Source organism: Dendrobates tinctorius, unplaced genomic scaffold (assembly GCF_039654945.1).
Source record: "Dendrobates tinctorius isolate UK_male_01 unplaced genomic scaffold, ASM3965494v1 ptg000011l, whole genome shotgun sequence".
Lineage (NCBI taxonomy): Eukaryota > Metazoa > Chordata > Amphibia > Anura > Dendrobatidae > Dendrobates > Dendrobates tinctorius.
In genome coordinates, this window is record NW_027361679.1 from 116,176,841 (window position 1) to 116,191,422 (window position 14,582).

At 42.2% G+C, this 14,582-nt stretch overlaps 1 protein-coding gene across 10 annotated transcripts in view; it reads right to left on the minus strand.

Annotated features, from left to right (window-relative positions):
* LOC141049788 (CTD small phosphatase-like protein 2-A) overlaps positions 1-14,582 on the minus strand; it is a 239,192-nt gene that overhangs the window by 7,150 nt on the left and 217,460 nt on the right. The window lies entirely within an intron of this gene.

A 14,582-nucleotide genomic window follows, 5' to 3' on the forward strand; every position in this document is an offset into this window, starting at 1 on the left:
GCCACACCCAACATGCCACCCAAGACAGCAACCAGGCGCAGGAGAAGGCAGGAGACCACTGCAGCAGCACCATCAGCACCACCACCACCCCAAATGGAGCAGCATGCTGAACAACGGGAGGGGAGTCCAGCAGCAGATGAGAGACGGTAATTATCAAATCCCCCATTCCTCCAAACTAGGGCCATGGAAAATCAAGATATTCATTGGCCCTTTGTTTCTCTTTATTCAACAGCCGCCCAAGAGATGCAGCAGCAGCAATAGTGGCAGCACTGGCAGCAGCAGTAGCACCACCCACAGGCATGGAGTCTGGCCAGCAGCTAGACAGCACATCTTCTTCTGGGAGCCCTCCCTCGCATCGTCAGCGTTTGACGGTAAGTTTTTAATTCCAAAATCCATAATCTCTGTAATATACAGTATGTCTGTTCATTGCCTTTTATTTCAAAACAGGAATCACAAGCTGAAGAGGAGCTCCCAGAAGAAGAAGGAAGAGGTGAACAGACACCTGGAGTGGGCTCACAATTGGTAAGTTTTTTGCATCAAACGCAGAAACACAACATCACACTACACACAACACATAGAAAACAATGTTCTGCAGACCACACACAGCAAACAAATGCCTACATCCAAACACATACATTTTTTTCTTTTCTTCTCTAGTCTTCCCAATCTGGTGCTCGTCCAAGAGGTCCTCGCAGTGCCTCCCAGGGTCGTCGGCGACAGCAACGCGGCGGTCACCAGCGTGTAAGTATAATATTTAAGTGAAATTTTGGTACACTTTTCATTTCATGTCTTAAGTGTGGTGACTAATTTTGCTATTTTTCTCTTTTACTTTAACAGCCATCACAGCGTGCTCCCGACTCAGACGGTGAGAATGGAGGAATTGATGTGGACCACCTCATCGATCTCGTCAGAGAAAGGGAGCCGCTATGGAATATGGCTGACCGCCGCCATGCTGACCTGATCGTTACCCGACGACTCTGGGAGGAAATCTGTTCGCTCCTTGTGGACCGCTGGGAGGACCTCGATGCTCGGGCCCAGATTAAAGAGCGTAAGTATATACAGTACCGGTTGCTTGATGTAAACCAGTGTTTCCCGAACTCCAGTCCTCGTGGTCCCCACGGATCATGTGTTCAGGATTTCTATTTACTATGGAAATCCTGAAAACATGACCCCTGGGGACCATGAGGACTGGAGTTTGGGAAACACTGATGTTGTATACTAACCACTTTGTCCTTTCTTGTTTCAGGGGACAGAATTGTGAAGCGGTGGCGGTCTGTGAGGGATCGTTTCAAGAAGGAGTTCAATAAAGAGATGCGGGCCCCGAGTGGATCTGGAGGACGCAGGATCAAGTACAAGTACGCACGAGCCCTGTCATTCCTCCGGGATACAATGGTCACCAGAAGGTAAATATTACACACCACATGTGAAAAAAAAATGTTTAGATGTAACAATTTTTTTTCAGCCAGGGCCATGCCATGTCACTATTTTAATTGTTTTTTTTTCTCTTTATTCCACAGCACGGTGAGCAGCACTCGGGAGCCTGCACGATTGGACCCTTCTGAGGCGATCCCTGAGGAGACCGGCACCGAGGGACACTTCGACCGCCCCGGTACATCTGGACCTTCCCAGCCTTCCCACACATTCGACCCATCTGTCCCATCCACCAGCACAGGAGCATCGTGGCCGCCTACATTACATGAAGCTGCTGGTGAGGAGATCGCTTTCCCTTTACCCCACCCTTCTGCCCCTGCCACCTCTAGTACACCTGCGGGTACTGCGCGGCAGCGGCAGAGGGGTCAGGAAAAGACTTATGCATCTGTTCTTGCATCTGAATGCATCTTTCCAGAACTGTCTAAAAGTCTTGTCAGAGCAAATCTTCGCAGGCTTTCAGCAGATCAACTCCAGCATTCTGGAGGTGAAGACACTTCTGCAAACCATGCATTCAGAAGCAAGATCTTCGCCAAACCACACCTTTTTCAGGTCTGTTGTGGAGCGCATGGAAACGCTCTCTCCTACCCAGCAGATGCATGTAATGCATTCATGCCACGGTGCTCTCCAGCACGTTACCTCCCAACCTCCTCCTCCCACCCCAGTAGTTCCTCCACCTGCACCCCCTCCAGCCACTTTCCATCCTCCCCCTCCTATTACATACCAGCCACCTCCCCAGCACCAGCCACCTCCCCAGCACCAGCCACCTCCCCAGCACCAGCAACTTCCCCAGTACCAGCAACCTCCCCAGTACCAGACATCTCCCCACTTCTAGCAACCTGCCCCGTACCAAACTCCTTCCCCATACAACTTGCCATCAACATCATCTGCTCCTACAGTCCCTGCCCAACCCTCCACTCCACCGCCCAACACCTCTTCTGCCTCCCACATGTCCACCCATTCTGTAGCTTTTTCCACACCTTCACCTCTAACTGTTCCTTCCCCACCATGATCCCAGTCCTCTCTCCACACTCCCAGTGTCGAAGTGTCCCGCAGCCCCTCCAGCAGTATTTCCACCCCACACTACACAGATTTATAATGTGTTTTTTAATAAAAATGCCCATTGGGTTTAAAACCTTTATTAAAAAAGTTTTTTGCACATTAAAAACATTTTACAAAAAAAAAAATATTTTAAATAAAAGTTAAATTATCGTTTCACAATGGTTGTCTGTCATTTCTTTCTGCGGCGAACCATGTTTAAAAAAAAGGTTAAATACAGGGTATTTCAAAGGTAAAAAGGTATTCAAAACCAGGTATATAACTGTGGGTAAATTTTAGCTTGTTGCCACAGTTGTGTTCCTGGTTGTGTTTGAAGCAAAGTATTTCACCTAAAAAGTTGTGTTTATTGTTGGTGATTTCCTAACAATGTACACAACTTTTGTTACAAGGTGAAATACTTTGCATAAAACACAACCAGGTACACACCTGTGGCCTAAAGGTAAAAATAGTAAGACCATGACAAGATAGCCAACTTTGGTTGGCAAAGGTATATACTGTTGCTACAGAAGGTACACAAGTTTGGTTAAGGGCACAAATCTTTCACACTCTGTCATCCTGCCAGTGTACTCTGCCTTGAGGTGGCAAAGTATAGTGCAAAATTGTCCCTCATTACTGAAACCGTCACAGAACTTCTAGTGGTAATGTCATGGTAATCTTGCAAGGTGGTTTCTTCAGAGGTGTCCTCAATGGAAATGGGTTCCTTGCAGATAACAAAATTGTGGAGTACCATGCAAGCTTTGATCACCTCGTCCACAGTTTCTGTCTTGAGGTTGATCTCAGTCAATAGGACCCGCCATTTGGCTGTCAGAATACCAAAGGTACATTCAACCATTCTTCTTGCTCTTGTGAGGCGGTAATTAAAAATGCGTTTTGTTCTTGACAATCCTCTGCTACCGTACGGTTTCAAAAGGTGTTCTGACAGCTGGAAGGCTTCATCCCCTACACAGACAAATGGCATAGGTGGACCAGATGATTGCGGCAGCGGTCTAGGGGGTGGGAACTGGAAGGTGTTTCCATACAGTTTACGCCCCATGGCAGACAGTTTGAAAACTTGAGAGTCATTGGAGCGGCCATAAGCCCCAATATCAACAGCAATAAATTTGTATTCCGCGTCAGCGATGGCCATGAGGACAATTGAAAAATATTTCTTGTAATTGAAATATTCCGATCCCGATCCGGCTGGCTTTACAATGCGGATATGTTTCCCGTCCACAGCGCCCAAGCAGTTCGGAAACTGACATATCTGTTGAAACTTTTCTGAAATTTCAATCCACCTCTCTGTTGTGGGCTCTGGTAAAAACTCTTCAGCTAAGGAGTCCCACAGTGCACGGCATGTGTACTTCACTATTCCAGATATGGTGGAAATCCCGAGTCTGTACTGGAAATGCAGTGACGAAAGGGATTCTCCAGTTGCAAGAAATCTGTGGGGAATTAAAAAACAATCAATTAGTTTAAAATCACAGCATTACATACCAAAACTCAGCTATAACACTTGGAGATACAAACTACCACCAACAAGATTGCAGTGAAAGTGTGCTCTGATGCGAGCATATCCAATAAATGTGGCTTACCTTAAAGTCACCATCAGACGCTCTGCGGGTGAAACAGAGAAGCGGCAATAGGTGTCCGCTTTTCTTATGAGGTGTGCAATGCGCTCCACCAAGTAATCAAAATTCTCCATTTTCATCCGAACATATCCAAAAAATTTATCCGGGTTTCGTCTAAGGTCCATGCAGAGTGTAGAATAGACCCCACGCGTCATTCTCTTGGCTGTGATGGGGTGGATCCACAAACGTCGTCTACGATGCCTGATGTGCTGCTGTCTCGCTCTCTCCTTCTCCAGAACAATCACCCTCAAACGATTCGCCTCCGCTGTAAAATCCGCCAAATTCTTCAAAATATTTCCAATCACAACATCCATCTTCGCCAGTAACTTGCTCTTCTCTCCAACCTGTACTTTCTCCTCTACAACCTGTCAAAGAGGGCTGTAGGAACACGCTATATATAGTTTTTCATTAGCCAATCCCGTTCGGAAGGCCACAAGGGGCGATTTTAAAAACCGGATCTGGCGTAATCCGTCGAAAAACGGAACAAAAACCGGATGAACCGGATGAGACGGATCCGGTTTTGTCTGTCAAGAACAAGACGCCGGATCGCGCCTGACGCCGAAAACCTGATGTGTGAAAGTAGCCTTAGCTATAAGAAATACCAGTTGTAAGCTGTGTTATCTTTGTTCCTGAATAAATATATATTCACTGATGAACGGCTGGACAGTACAGAGATTAATCCACTGCCAATAACGATCAATGCTCTCTCCTCCTGGACTGATCATTCTCAAAATTCTCAATTCACTGGTAAAATCTGTAATTAGTGAAAAGGGCAGTTGCTACTGATAACATTCTGATAAATAGCCACCGTGTGAATCTGCACCTACTCCATTGCACTCACACAAATGTGTGCTGGTTCATTTCTTTAGCTTTGCTTTCATTTTTTGTACCTATAGGTGTAAAAGGGGTGTTGTATGTGCTATGTGTCTCTCCCTTAAATTGTTATATATATATATATATATATATATATATATAATATGTGTTGTTGTAATGACAAAGTATTGTAGGGACAGCATAGATATGTAGTGCTTAGGACACTAGAGGTCACTGTCGGGAAAGAATTTAAGTTGTTAGCTATAGATTCAGGGAGATTATATGCTAGATAGGATAGCAATAGTTAGCTGGGTTTAGCTAGAAAAGAGACAGTTAATTAGCTGTACCAATGGGATTGTTTGGTGGGAGGAGTTACCAAGAGGAGTCAGAATTGTTCAGCATAGTTAGCCAGAATGTTGTGAGGAAGCAGACGGAGCAGAACAACAGTTCAGTTGCAGTAGTAGCCTGGAGTAAGTAGGACGTGACAGTCAGTGCTAGTCTAAAGGAAAAGTTGAACTTCTGAGGAGCACTCTCGGGGAGAGGCCAGGAAGAGAACCTTGGGGCAGAGTCTGGGGACACCGTCTGGAATTGACAGGGACCTAGGGTCCAGTTGAGACTGCAAGTGGCATTCTGGTACCTTTGCCAGGATGGGCAACATAGACGGGGAGCACCAGTGACGGCCAACGGGAGGATTCTGTGGACCTTGGGTTCAGAGAACGTGCAGGATGGGAAGTGTCAGGATCATATCAGAAATTGTGCAGAAGATGGCATGTTAAAGCTTTATGGTAACGGATGGACTGTAACTGTGCTGCAAGACCTTGTTCCTAATAAAATCTTACAGAAAAAGAACAAGGAGTCGGAGGACGTTTGTGTGAGTTCACATCCCACAGGGACACTGTATCCTGATCAGGCTCCGGTCTCGCAGGTGGGTGAAGAATTGTACACATGCCACTCCAACACCAGCAAACACTCCAAAGTTGTAGTTTCGGGGATCCGGGTGCTGAAAAGTTAAAGCCCCTTATCACAGTGGCACCCGGGCCCCCGTTACATAGGTACGTGACTCACCCTTTTGGGTTGTGCATTCAGTCTATACAGCTTTCCATGGGCAGGTGTTAAAACAGTCAGGTCTGGGGCCGGCTTTGCCTCTGTCTATTGGGAGGCCTGCTGGTACATAGCGAGATGAACTACAAGTTACGGACCATCCTGATTGAGTACACCTTGACGGACGGCTTTTACACTCTTTGGATCAAAATAGTGTCAACTAAGCACCCCATGTTATTTACATGTATGGTGTTACTATTTAATTCCTACAGGTACAGTATTTGCTCATAAGCTCAATTGCTTTTTAGGTTCTGTCTGATAGGAGCTCCAACTAGCTTCTCCCCTCTGCATAGAATTTTATCAGTAGAATCTGCCCTCTCCTTTCTCAGTAATGGGAAAATCTGTCTTCACCTACTAGAATTCAAAACTTTGAAAATGAAAGATCTGTCCTGGTGGAGACAAAACGGCAGATTACTCTGAAAAGATATATTACAAAGTTGTTTACTTTCATATGCGCTATTCATTTATGAACTAATAATTAAAATGTTAGTTACACTTTAAGGCTATGTGCACACGTATGCAGATTTCTGCATAAAAACAGGACTCCTTCCCAGAAAACGCACGTTTTTTCTGCGCGTCCCCAGACACATAGAAAATAGCCAGAAATGCGGAATTTACCGCGAAATTAATGAGCATGCTGTGTTTTTTTTACCGCGAAGCGTTTTTTCTCTGAAAAAACACATCAATATGCACAAAAGGTGCAAAATGCATTAAAATGAATGGGAAGCTTCTTTTAAGCTTTTGAGCGGATTTTTTGGTAAATCCGTGAAAAAAAACACAACGTGTGAACACAGCCTTAGTCTCAAGATAAGAGGATCAATTTTATTGTAAAAAGGTTTAACTAGAAATTAGTTTTGTAAGGTTTAGTATTTTTTTTTTATATTAAAATCATTAAAAAAATTGCCCAAGTCTCTAGATATTGCAGATACACATTTGGTTTTCACACCACAAGGTGTTCACTTGATTCCTTCTCAGAATGTTCATCAGATAATTATAGTACACTGATTCTTATTGGTTGCTCTGTAAAAATACCAGTAATCGCTTCACTGCCAGTGTACAAGAGGATCACAAATCTAGACATGTTAAGTGGTTGTTCAGAGAGGAAACGAAAGCATTGAGCACCATAACCAGTATGTGACAGCAATATCTAAACACAGAAGCATTGTTCCGAGTATGTAAAATGAGAATTTGCTGTGTTTGACCTGACAATACAAAAATGTAGTTGCTAATAGTAAGAAAGGATGTTAAACTAGCTTTGTATATGGACACTCTAAACTGCCAAACTCATTGTCCATTGTCTTCACCGCTGCACGCAGTCTGTTATTGTCCGCAGTTATGACTTCATGTCAATAATGGTGCAGCCAATAACTGAGCTCAGTGACTCTGCCCAAGTTAATGGCACGAGATGCTCAGATGTGCGCAGTTCACCGATTAGCTGCAGCGCTGTTGACATGACATCATGCCATAGAGGCTATTGAAGCATGCCAAAAGTAAAAAAAAAAAAGTTTTTAAAAATATGAAAATATAAAAGTTCAAATCACCCCCCTTTCGCCTCATTCAAAATAAAACAATAAAAATAAAATCAAACAATACACATATTTGGTATTGCTGCTTTCAGAATCGCCCAAAAGATAAAAAAAAAAAGTATTAACCTGATCGCTAAACGGCATAGTGAAAAAAAAATCAAAGCGCCAGAAATACTTTTTTTGGTCGCAACGACATTGTATTAATATGCAATAACGTGCGATCAAAAGAACGCATCTGCATCAAAATGGTATCAATAAACACATCTGCTCGGTGTGCAGAAAATAAGCCCTCACCTGGTTCCAGATCCTGAAAAATGGAGATGCTACAGGTTTCGGAAAATGGCAATTTTTTTTTTTTTTTTTTTTTACAAACTTTGGAATTTTTTTTCACCACATAGGTAAAAAAAGAACCTAGACATATTTGGTGTCTATCAATTCTTAATGACCTGTAGAATTATAATGGCAGGGCAGTTTTAGCATTTAGTGAACTTAGTAAAAAATCCAAACAAAAAACAAGTGTGGGATTGCACTTTATGTTTGCAATTTCACTGCACTTGGAATTTTTTACCCGTTTTCTAGTACACGTCATGGTAAAACCAATGTCGTCGTTCAAAAGTTCAACTCGTCCAGCAAAAAACAAGCCCTCACATGGCCATATTGATGGAAAAATAAAAAAGTTATGGCTCTGCTCTAGGAAGAAGGGGAGCGAAAAAACGAAAACACAAAGCCGAAAAAAGCTCCGGTCATTAAGGGGTTAAGAACCTCAAAGCTGATGATTTGTTTTGGAGTTTCTCTGGGGGTGGGAGTACTAATGATTTTGTCCATATTTTACAAAAAGCAAGTTCTGAAATTTAAGGTGAAGTATTAAAGGCTCGGGGGAACGCTCCTGCTGGTTCTTCAAGGAAATTGTTCCTGTACATACAGTGGGGAAAAAGTATTTAGCCAGCCACCAATTGTGCAAGTTCTCCCACTTAAAAAGATGAGAGAGGCCTCTAATTGACATCATAGGTAGACCACAACTATGAGAGGCAAAATGAGAAAGCAAACACAGAAAAATCACCTTGTCTGTTTTGGTAACATTTATTTAGCAAATTATGGTGGAAAATAAGTATTTGGTCACCTAAAAATGCAAGATTTCTGGCTCTCACAGACCTGTAACTTCTTTAAGAGGCTCCTCTGTCATTTCCATGGATTTCATAATGGATCTCCCTTTGTCGTTAGGTAAAACTGTTATTTTAGTTGTGGTGGATAGGCTTAGTAAAATTGCAATTTATTGCTTTATCTGCTGTCCCTAATTCCAAGACACTGGCTCAGGTGTTTGTCACAGAGATCATGAAGCTTCACTAGTTTCCCTCTGATGTGATGTCAGATTAGGGAGCCGAGTTTGTGTTTAAATTTTTCCCCGGCTCTCCAACCTCAAACTAATGATCAGACTGAAAGCCTAAACCAAAGTTTGGAGATATACTTCAGATGTTTTGTGTCACATAACCAGGAGGATTAGTCTTTTTTTTTTTTTTTTTTACCATTGGCTGAATTTGCTTTAAACAATCATCGTTGCGAGTCCAGTGGTAAGAAGGCATTTTTGGGGCATATGGCTTCCACTCTCAGTTCTGTACCTTCAGTAAAGAGGAGTCTTCGGGGGTTCATGGAAAGGAATAATTCACATCTTCACTCTCATCTGAGTGGAAGGGGTTCAAAATGATTTAAAGAAAATGGGAGACAAGTACAAATGTATGGCTGATAAAAAATTAATATCAGGTCCAGACTTATGGGTGAATAAGTTGGTAAGGCTGTCCACCAAAAATATTAAACTGAAAGTTCGTTCTTGGAAACTAGGTTCTAGGTTTATTTGTCCTTATAAGGTGTTCATCGTAATTAACCCTGCAACGTTTCATCTCAAGCTTCCTTCGACTCTCAAGAGCCATATTTTCCACAGGTCTTTACTCAAATGATAAAATGTGCCTGTGGTACCATCACCGGTTATTATTGATGGCAATTTAGAATTTCAGGTAGTGAGAATCATTGATTAATGTAAGGTTCACCGCTCTATACAGTACCTGATGCATTAGAAGGGGTATGGTTATGAGGAGAGAATGTGGGTGCTGCCATCTGAGATTAATTCTGGTAGGCTGATACGGTCCTTTCATTTGCTCATCCGGATAAACCCGACCTCAAGGGTTCTGAGTCACTCCGTAGAAGGGAGGGTACTGTCACGAGTGGGTCATGTCCTCCTTCGAGATCTGGGGTTAGGTGATCTTTACGTACTGTGAATTGCTGGTCTTCTATTTAGGCTGTTTATTTTGTTCCTCAGATTAAATAGACTTTGTTTCCTTTGGCACTGAAGAGATTAACCACTCTTTGTATGCTGGTTAAAGACATGCAACTGCATCTCACAGTTACTCCTGACCTGCACATTTTCTCTCTATAAATCCTGGCCAGATCTCCTAATCCCTGCCAGTGAAAATTTGCTTCCTTTCGTGCTGCAGTTGGTGTGCTGATGTTGGAGTTCGTAATTGCGCTGGAGATTGTCATCTGCTGTTTTTGGGTGTATAGTTTCTTTATTATCCTATTCCTATTTGGTTTGTACCTTTCTATTCTTCCCTTTATTCCTCTCTACCCCTGGTGAGTGTTTTTGTATGTAAGTTACTTTTTATTATCCCTGTTTCTCTTGCGTGTATATACACTAACATACTTGTCCCAGGCCTCCTGATGGAGAGGGAGGGGACAGCTTAGGACTTTAACAGAAGCATAGTAAGGTTGGAGACTCAGGCCTCTCTACCATCAAGAGTACCACCAGGACAGGTATAGTTAGGGTCCCATGTCCAGGGACAGTTTGAGGCCCCCCTTCCTTACAGAAGACCATCACAGCATGACATGTGATTTCCACACTTCCATGACTGTGTTTTGGTTTTGAATTTCCAACATTGACTAGTGTACATACCTCACTAGTGACCTTTGTCGATTTAACCAAGGCTTTCAACACAGTCAACAGAGACAGCCGGTGGAAAATCACGCAAGCCATTCAACCCCAGACATTGGAAGGTACATGAGACTGTCATCTGTGACTTCTTGTTTGACTTCAATACTAACACAAAACTGCAGATGCAGCTTTAAATGGACTGTTTTTCACCAACTTGCGACAACTTTGGTCTCACTACCAATAGTAGAAATATTCAAATTATGTACCAACCTGCTCCAGGAAAACCATACCAGCAGTCATGCATTATGGTGAAGGAGCACAACCTCAAAGCATCTGACAACTTCACCTACCTGGGCTGAACACTCTCCTGCATGGTGACCGTAGACACTGAGGTCAACAAAAGAATTGCCAATGTCACTGCAGCATTTGGGAGACTGCCTAAGAACATCTGGGAACAAAGAGGACTCAGTCCTTACCACGCTTCTCTATGCTAGTGAGACCTGGACTGTCTACAGCCGGCATGCCAAACAGCTCAATCACTTTCAGCTAAGTTGTCTCCACAAACTTCTCTACATCAGGTGGCAAGACAATATCACTGAGCCGTCAATCCTGGAACAGGATGAGCTCTGCAGCATTTACACTCTCCTTTTGAAAGCCCAATTTAGATGGGCTGGATATGAGGTCAGAATGCCTCACTGTTGATTGTCTAATTATTATTATTATTATTATTTATTGTTATAGCGCCATTTATTCCATGGCGCTTTACATGTGAGGGGGGTATACATAAAAACAAGTACAATAATCTTAAACAATACAAGTCATAACTGGTACAGGAGGAGAGAGGACCCTGCCCGCGAGGGCTCACAATCTTCAAGGTCAACTGCTCTACAGAAAACTGTGTCAGGGAAAGTGAGCAGTTTGGTGCAGAAGAAATATTGCAAACATGTCTCAAAATCCTAGAAATCGACATCATCAAATGGGAGAACCTTGCCCTGGATGGTCCAGCTTGGCAAGACAGGATCACCTCAAGAACAAGTGCAGCTGAAAATAGGAGAATCTTTGAGGCAAAAAGAAAGCTTGCTGTGTGCAAGGCAAAAGATGCATCTACTGTCATGACCACATCTACTTACTTATGTTATGTACTGTATGTTGGCGAATCTTCAGGACCCAATTCGGCCTAATCACTTATTTCCTTACCCACAGCCACTGGTCCTCCTCTAAACCCTGAAGTGATGGTAATCTTCGTCTACGAAGTACGAACAGCACTTCTGAGATGTGCTAGATGGGAAAAAGTTCAGAAATGCTGGAGGCCATGGTAGCATGTTTAGGTCACAGGCGATGTTCACAGTAGCACAAACATCATGTGCCCTGGCATTGTATTGAAAAACAGCACCTTGGCATCTTTAAAATGTTCATCGATCCAATATTTTCCATAATTCCATGACTGTGTCTTGATTTTGAAATTTTAAAGTTGACTAGTGTATATATATTGGGGAATAAAAGTATTTAGTCAGCCACCATTGTGCAAGTTCTCCCACTTAAAAAGATGAGAGAGGCCTGTAATTGGCATCATAGGTAGACCACAACTATGAGAGTCAAAATGAGAAAACAAATACAGAAAATTGCCTTGTCTGATTTGTCAACATTTATTTTGCAAATTATGGTGGAAAATTTGTATTTGGTCACCTACAAAAAATGCAAGATTTCTGGCTCTCACAGACCTGTTACTTCATCTTTAAGAGGCTCATCTGTCCTCCACTCTTTACCTCTAGTAATGGCACCTGTTTGAACTTGTTATCAGTATAAAAGACACCTGTCCATAACCTCAAACAGTCACACTCCAAACTCCACTATGGTGAAGACCAAAGAGCTTTAGAAGGACACCAGAAACAAAACTGTAGCCCTGCACCAGGTTGGGAAGACTGAATCTGCAATAGGCAAGCAGCTTGGTGTGATGAAATCAACTGTGGGAGCAATAATAAGAAAATGGAAGACATACAGTACCACTGATAATCTCCCTCGATCTGGGGCTCCATGCAAGATCTCACCCGATGGGATCAAAATGATCACAAGAACGGTGAGCAAAAGTCCCAGAACCACACGGGGGACCTAGTGAATGACCGCATAGAGCTGGGACCACCGTAACAAAGGTACTATCACGGGTATAGTACACAAACCGAGGGCACTATCACATGTATTTAATTTTAAAATATTTGAGGGATCCACTTGCAGTATGTCCAAAAATAAACCAGTAACAACCAAAGACAAAGCGACATACATAGAAGTAGGGATCACCATAGAAGTTTATAAAAAATTTTAGTAGTACACTCAAAACCAAAAAAAATATTTAAAAGCATTTAAAATGAAAAGTTAGTTACAATATATGTAACAGTTACATACAGAAGCTATGGTTGACCCACTACACTTATAAATAACACAAGGTTTATATGTTTCCAGGAATAAAGGGTGTAAACACCTATGTCCCTATATAGGGATATTACAAACTTGTACTTCAGAAAGAAATATATGTCTCCTATACTGAATGGAATTGGAGAAGATTGGCACCAAATACAGAGGTAACAAAGTTGTATCATTATATTATAATTAGATATACATCCAAATCATGAAAACACTGGTTGTATCCAAATAAGAGTGCACAATGCAGTAATCCATCCACTTAATAATATAGGACTTAAGTACAAAATTGAATGCCAAATAGATTGGGACAAGTCCTCAGTAGCCCAATAAAGCAATGAACTGTTAGATACATTACAAACCAATTGTTATAAATAGACGAGATATGCTCCCAGAACTACGAGCATATTGTGTAGTCATTGAGGTGTAAAACAGGGACCGGCTCCTGCTAGCCCGACGTGTATCGTCACAACTGTGACTTCATTAGGGGCAAGAGAAATGTGGTATGCCTTGTGGACCATATCTATATATAGCGAGATAAATTAATTATCAACTCTAGCTGTTGAGCTTACCGCGTGGACTTCACGTGCTGTGTCAGCGCCGCTGCCAAGTTACCGGAAATACCTCCATAGTAAGTTCTTATACAAAAGGCGCAAGTGCTGAAATAGTCATGGTGAGAAAGGAAGCCTAAAACTGCGTCTGAGCAGTAAGAGTATCCCCCGCAGATCTACAACCATGCGTTTAATGCGCATGCGTAGTGTAGCATCACCTCTAACGTTATACAAGAAGATTTTAAAGAGCTCAAAAAATCCTTGTTCATTATACCGCTTTGCATATTATTAATTGGATGGATTACTGTACTGTGCGCTCTTATTTGGATACAACCATTGTTTTGATGATTTGGATGTATACCTAATTATAGTATATTTATGCAATTTTGTTACCTCTGTATTTGGTACCAATCTTCACCAATTCCATTCAATATAGCATACATATATATTTCTTTCTGAAGTACAAGTTTGTATTATCCCTATATATGGACATAGGTGTTTACACCATTTATTTTTAGAAACATATAAACCTTATGTGTTATTTATAGGTGTAGTGGATCAACCATAGCTCCTGTATGTAACAGTTACATATATTGTAACCAATTTTTCATTTAAAATGTTATTGTTATTTTTTTTTGTGGTTTTGAGTGTATTAATAAAATTTGTTATAAACTTCTATGGTGATCCCCTCTTCTATATGTATGTCTCTTTGTCTTTGGTTGTTAAGGGCTACCATCAGTAACATACTACGCTGCCAGGGACTCAGATCCGGGCCCATCTGAAGTGTGCTAGAGAGCATTTGGATTATCCAGAAGAGTATTGAAACCAAAGTACTGTAGAACTGTTTGGTAGAAACAAAACTCGTCATGGTTGGAGGAGACAGAATGCTGAGTTGCATCAAAAGAACACTATACCTGCTGTGAAGCATGGGAGTGGCAACATCATGCTTTGGGGATGTTTCTCTGCAAAAGGACTAGGATGACTGATCCATGTACATGAAAGAATGAATGGGGCCATGTGTCGTGACATTTTGAGTGCAAACCTCCTTTCATCAGCAAGGGCATTGAAGATGAAACGTGCATGGGTCTTTCAGCATGATAATGATCCCAAGCACACTGCCAGGGCAATAAAGGAGTGACTTTATAAGAACCATATGAAGGTC